The following is a 6961-nucleotide window of genomic DNA, read 5'->3' as shown; positions in this document are numbered from 1 at the left end:
CTGTTGTCTCTCACTCACGCTCTCTCTCTCTCTCTCATCCCACCACCGAGACACGCGGCTACGGAGTCAAAGCTGCTGCCATCACTACCACCGCTTCCGGGAACGCCTTTAAAAATAAAAGCATTGACTGGGTAGCACCTGTACAGTTTTTACCGAGAAAAGTGTTTAGGTCTTTAAAAAACAAAACAAAACAAACAAACAAACAAAAACATAAGGATTGAAAGAAAAAAAATCAAACAAGCATGCCTTTTTCTTCCTGCGCTAAAATCAGCTGATTTCAGTTTTTACGCAGGGAGGAGAGAAATGGTGCAGTGGTTTAGAGCTTTTGAGGAGGGGAGATGTCGACATTACCTTTATTTTTTTTATTGCATGAAAGAACAAGAGTGTGATGATAGAATGCAAACTGTGTTCAGCACAGAAACAACTGCATTATCCTGCTAAAACAACATCAGACGGTATAGATAGCATGCTAACTCAAAGCTAGCCAAGAAATAAGTGGAAGCAGTCCTCGATTCAAACTATTTGTCAAGAGCTACAAATTCTTAACCTTGCACACATTTACTCTACTGTGTATCTACAACCACAGATAGCACATTTAAGGTTTCTGAATCCCTCATAAGTCCCATAGTAAGTAAGTAAATAAAATTTATTTATTAAGCGCTTTTCACAGACAAACAGTCACAAAGCGCTGTACACAAGTATTAAAATAAACAATACAATCAACAGACATTATACACAATGTAAAAGATCAAATGTAAATAATGTAAAAAATATAAAATATGTAGATCAACAAAAGGCTTGTTTGAACAGAAAAGTTTTTAACTGCTTTTTAAAAGAATCCACAGAGTCAAGCAAACGTAATTGTGGTAAACTGTTCCACAGCCTTGGTGCAACAGACTGAAAGGCTCTGTCCCCTTTTGTCTTCAGTCGTGTACGGGAACCAACACACTCTGAGTCTGTGAGCGGAGATGACGAGCAGCAGTGTATTTTATAAAAAGCTTGGATAAATAATCTGGAGCCATTCAGTGCTCTGTATGTTAAAACAAGAATTTTAAAGCGAATTCTAAACTCTATTGGGAGCCAATGTAAAGAATATAAGATGGGAGTGATGTGAACACGCTTGGTAGAGCGAGTTAGTAGTCTGGCTGCTGCGTTTTGTATTGTCTGGAGGCGAGAGAGGGATGATTTATCCAAACTAGTAAACAGGGAATTACAGTAATCTAAGCGTGATGACAGAAATGCATGAATGAGTTTTTCCAGTTCAGCTGAAGAAACCATATGTCGCAGTTTAGATATGTTTCTTAAATGATAGTAACAGGACAAAGATTTTACATGAGAGTCAAAACCCAGAGAAGAGCCAAATATTACTCCAAGATTTCGAATATTTGGCTTGACAGATGGACCTGACTAATTTTAGAATGTAGCTCAGGAGGAGCTATGATCATGGTCTCGGTCTTGTTAGTATTTAGAACGAGGTAGTTGCTTGAAAGCCAATCAGAAACCTCGGTTAAGCACTGGACTAGGGTGGACAGCCTATCCTGCTGATGAGGCTTAAAGGACATATGGAGCTGAATGTCATCAGCATAAAAATGATAAGACAGGTCGCTAAAAGATTGAATGATACCAGCTAAAGGAAGCATATAAAAAGAAAATAATAATGGACCTAAAACTGAACTCTGTGGGACCCCACAGGTCAGGGCAGCAATGTCAGGGGTGAACCTGTCAGTCCTAACAGAAAAGGTCCTGTCTGATAAATAGGAAGAAAACCAGTCTAGGGCAGAGCCAAAACCTTGAGCCTGTTAAGTAGGATTTTGTGGTCGATGGTGTCATAGGCAGCGCTAAGATCAAGCAAAATGATCACAGAATAATTCCCTGCATCAGATGCCATTAACAGATCATTATAGACTATTATATTATATTATAAGTCCCATAGTTAAGTTAATTAGCAGTCATTTACACAGCAAAAAAAAATGTTTCTTTGATTGAGTTAATTTGGTTCATTTCTCTCATTACACTGTATCATACTACACTGCATTCAAAATGATGGAACACGTTTGGTTTACACTGTTTTGACTCTGATTTATAGAAGTTGCATGAATAATTAATCATTTTTCCATCCATCCATCTTCTTCTGCTTATCCGGGGCCGGGTCCCGGGGGCAGCAGCCCAAGGAGAGAAGCCCAGACCTCCCTCTCCCCAGCCACCTCCTCCAGCTTGTCTGGGGGAACAACAAGGAGTTCCCAGGCCAGCCGAGAGTTATAATCTCTCCAACGTGTCCTGGACTGATTATTAATTTTTTCCCTAGCTTTTTGAGTTATGTGTCAGCTAGTACAGTCCTTGCTGGTCTGAGCAAAGAGGAGGCACAGGGTGGAAATGGTTGAAATGCAAAGGCCACCCACATGGACTGAACCATCTGCTGTAACGGCATGAAGTTCTCATTACCTCCACCAAAGAGGTTAGCATTTGCATGCATGCGTATCATTCTGTCTGAAACAGGATAGCTTGAAAAGTTTGGAATGATTTCTGATAAAAATTGTAGGGGTCTAGAGTGGGGTCATGTTAACTATTTATTCAAATTTAGTGTTCACGGCCAACTCAAAGCTGACAAAAAGCCTCATAACTTACTGTGTGTACTGTCAACATATAGAAAGTACTGCACAAAGATTTAAAATATCATGTTACATTTGACTTCTGACCTCTCCTTCAAGGTCAATAGAATAATAAAGTCAAAGTGATAATAATGCTGTGTACAGGTATTTAAAACTGTTTCTTACTGCCTTTGTTTGTATTGACAACAAATAGAGAATGATATATGGGGATTGTAAATATCATGTTATTTTATCTTGTTATGTACATGACAGTAACATATTTTATATAGTATAATAATTATATATTAGAACTGTTTAAATGCACAATAATTTGAATGCATGTACAATGTTCCTTAATAAGTTGAGGGTTTTTTGGACAACAAACTAAAAAACAAAACTTTTTGCTAAACATTTAAATGAATTTTAGTAAACAATGAAGATTAGTTTGATGAGTTAGTGTTTTTTGTTAACTAGTGTTTTTGAGTAACGCTTACTTTCAGTGTTTTGTTTTTTGGACATTTTGGTCAAATTAAACCCACTTTTTGAAAATTACACCTGTGCTTGTATTTTCATGTGGTCAGTCCCTTAAATGCAGTAATGCATGCATCGCATCAGCACATCAAGAACAGGAGAGCATTTTTTTGGGCAAAAATGGCATCCGATATTTAAAATTATTCTATACATCTCACGTTTGACCACCTAGAGGATGATTCTGGCTTATTTCACACCCCTGGTCTAGACTGATTGTAGTTGTAGATTATATAAAAATGTAGCAGCTTGCAATAAATCAACTGGGATCCCAGACAAAAGTTGAAAAACGGAGCTTCCTTTTGTGTTTCATCTTGATGCATTCTCAATCATCCAGGGAAACAAATCTCCAAAAGTCACCAACTTGGAGTGTTTCAGTTTGCCATCTTAGGGAGAAATCAACACACATGGGTGTATGTCCTTTGTTGCTGACATTTATTGATGAAAACAGTACAAAAAACCAACCATTTGTACACATATTTACAAATGGCCTGCTGAGTGGTGCATGGAGCATGTTCATTGGTTCATGGACCTCCCTGAACTAATGGCATTTATTGCAATTGTCATCTTGCGGGGGGTTTACAGGGTTCCATCGGTAAATGACTGCTGGTCAGCAAACCTGGGAAACCCACAGATAATTGGAACTATGGCACGAAACCGCTTCCAAGACATCATGCAACACTCCACTCCCCCACCCCCTCAATCACTCACCCCCACTCCCCTCCCTCCAGAATTCCTAGGTAACGACCTAATATACATATGAACGACTCCAGCATTTGACTGACTGCTCTCCGGCTTTTAAAGGTAGAAACGCAAAATGATGACTCCGCAGGGGTCTAAGGTAGAAAACCAAAATGACTGCTCTCCGGGGGTCTAAGTGTTAAAGCCCCATTGCCCACAACTGTGCCTTTTCATTAAAGCAGTTTGCTGTTTGTCCCTGAAAGATCAACAAATGGTTGCACACGTGTTTCAGATCGAAAGGGGCCCCGGTTCCTCCAAAAGCCACTCTGCAGTTCAAGCACCACTTCTGTCAGTCAAATGGAGCAGGTGGTGTGGCTGGATGAAAAGGTAGGGGAAGGAATAAGCCAGAAACTCACAGGGAGACTTCATTTTGTTTCTGTTATTCTGCTTAAATAATCTACATGTCTATTTTTACTTAATACCATTTAATAAGAGGTTGGCCTATACAGATAAGCACCTCAATTAAGCTTGCTGCCTCGAGGAGAATATCAAAGCCGCTAAAATTACAGCATGGCTAGAAAAGGAAAATGTATGCATGTAGTTTAATATTGCAAAATGTTATTTACTTTTTTTAAAAGTATTATTATTAATAGGACTGGTCGGTGATTAATAAGAATAGCTTACACTCACATTCCCTACCCGTATAACCCCTGATTGTATCCAACTAGCGCAATTTTTCTCTGTCACCAGGTAGCCAATTACAGCCCCATGGAAATAAAGAAATTGCCCTTTTAATACTATAAATTGATTAACAGAGCCATGATTAGTGTTTTAGTAATAGGTAATCTGCACTCTGACTGCGTGTGCTAAAAAAATTCTTACATTCATATTTTGGAATACAGTGTAGTGAAAAAGTATTCGCCCACCCTTTATGACTTTTTTTGCATATTTGTTGCACTTACATGTTTCAGATCATAAAACAAATTTTAATATTTGATGAATAGAAAATTCAGTTTTTAAATGATGATGTCATTTCTTACAGGAAAAAAGTGATCCAAACCTACCTGGTCCTGTGTGAAAAACTAAATGCTAAATTAACTGTGATTAACTACCGAGTTCAGTTTCACGAGCCACACCCGGCTCTTATTATTGTCAGACCTGCTGAATGAAGAAAATATTCTGTGAATTGATGACTCAAAAGGTGAACTTTTTGGAAGGTTTTAGTCCAGTTACATGTGTTGTAAAACTTACACAGCATTTCAGAAAAAGATCATAGGAGCAGCCAATCATGGGGGTGGTAGTGTGATGGTCTGAGGCTGCTTTGCTGATTCAGGACCTGGATCACTAATTGACGTTACCATGAATTCTGCTCTCTACCAGAAAGTCCTGAGGAAGAACATCTGGCTGTCAGTTCGTGCCCTGACGCTGAAGTGTATTTGGGTTATGGAGCAGGACAATGACCCAAAATAAACTTTGGGTCAATAGAAACAAAGTGAAGAAAATATGCGGCTCATGTTTGAAAACCCTCTAATGTGGTTCAGTTGAAACAATTCTGCAAAGAGGAGTGGGCCAAAATTCATCCACAGCAATGTGAAAGACTCATTGTCAGTTATCAGAAATGCTTGATTGCAGTTCTTGCTGCCAAGGGTGGCACAACCAGTTATTAGGTTTAGGGGGTAATTACCTTTTCAAACAGGCCCGTGTAGGTTTGCATAACTTTTCCCCTTAATAAATGAAATCATAATTTAAAAACTGCATTTTGTTTTTACTCGTATAATCTTTGTCTAATTAGTTTGACGATCTGAAACATTTAAATGTGACAAATATGCAAAAAGCTAAGAAATCAGGAAGGGTGCAAATACTTTTTCACTGCACTGTAATTTCATGCATCAGAATTATTTACCACCATAGTTGGAGACTAGATGTGTATTTTGGAAATAACAGAATAAGTAATAAAGACACTCATTTAGGAGTATCACACTCCAACCATGTTATGTTACAGTCAAACCAGAGTAAACCAAGTGTTTTAGACTGCAGACCTTTAGTCTTCCTGCTTTTTTGTGAGCGTTAACCCTTTATTATGAAGGAAGAGTTTCAACTTCCTGTCACAGTCTGGCTAAGTTTGACTGACTTGTCGAAATTTCCAGTTTACAGACACAGGAACTTATCTGCTGTTCTCGGTCTGGTTTAGTGTGGTTCTAAAAAGGTCCAAACATCAGATATGAGAGGTGATAGACTAAAATAAAGTCTCCCAGAACACTGTGAGTCATGTCATCAGTTCCACAACACATGTACATACTTTTGTCTTCAGGAAATTAACTTTGTGTGCTATTAATACAATCAATACCATACAGTATTCCTGTTCTTGCTTCATCTAATAACTGTGGATTCAAATATGTCTGTGGAAATGTGATGTGTGTCAGTGTCCTTATTTGCAGGTAGAGTTAAAAATGTGTTCGTCTATTTTGATGCACCTTCCAGGCTGTAAACTGGCTTATGCAACGGGGTATAACAGGAGGTTTGTGTGCTGTGTGCTCATTCAGTGCTGGGGTTTAAGTATTTAATTAGTACCAAAGCCAGCTCTGGCTAATCTTCTCAACACTGACTCAACATGTGACCTGGTAATGTTAAGGCCAATCAATAGCCTGAGCAATTCAAACAAAGACAATGTCAGCTTTGACTCGCAGTAGGTATACATGCATGCGGTCCTATGCAATCGTTATGGTTTGAAGCAAAGTTTCTAGGTGGTTTCTGCTAGCATGGTCTCTGTTGGTTTCTACCAAACTGCTTTAAAACAAGTAAAAACACAGCCTCCAGATCATGCCTCCACAGTGTTTCCATGCCTTATAGAAACACTTCGAGCCCAGAGTGCACAACCCAGCACACATCCTATGTTACACAGACACTGATTTAGGTTTGCGATTGTCCTCTCCAGCACAGTTTATCCTCATTGAGTGCTGCAGTCAGTGTCCTGCCTGCAAACAGGCCTACTCTACCCTCTGCAGATGAACAGATGAAGCTCTGGAAGTGGGACAGGGGCTATTTGGACAGGAATTAAGGGGTGTGTTAAATTTCTGCATGCATGATCAATGGGGTTGAATGGTGGGGTTGGTGGTGGGTGGGGGCTAACGCTAGGCAGAGGCAGAAACAGAAACCGAGGGGGA

This window comes from Rhamphochromis longiceps, linkage group LG12 (assembly GCF_057381845.1).
Source record: "Rhamphochromis longiceps isolate RC_006_pf linkage group LG12, R_longiceps_female_GT1.1, whole genome shotgun sequence".
NCBI classification, from domain to species: domain Eukaryota; kingdom Metazoa; phylum Chordata; class Actinopteri; order Cichliformes; family Cichlidae; genus Rhamphochromis; species Rhamphochromis longiceps.
This window is presented reverse-complemented; position numbering follows the sequence as displayed.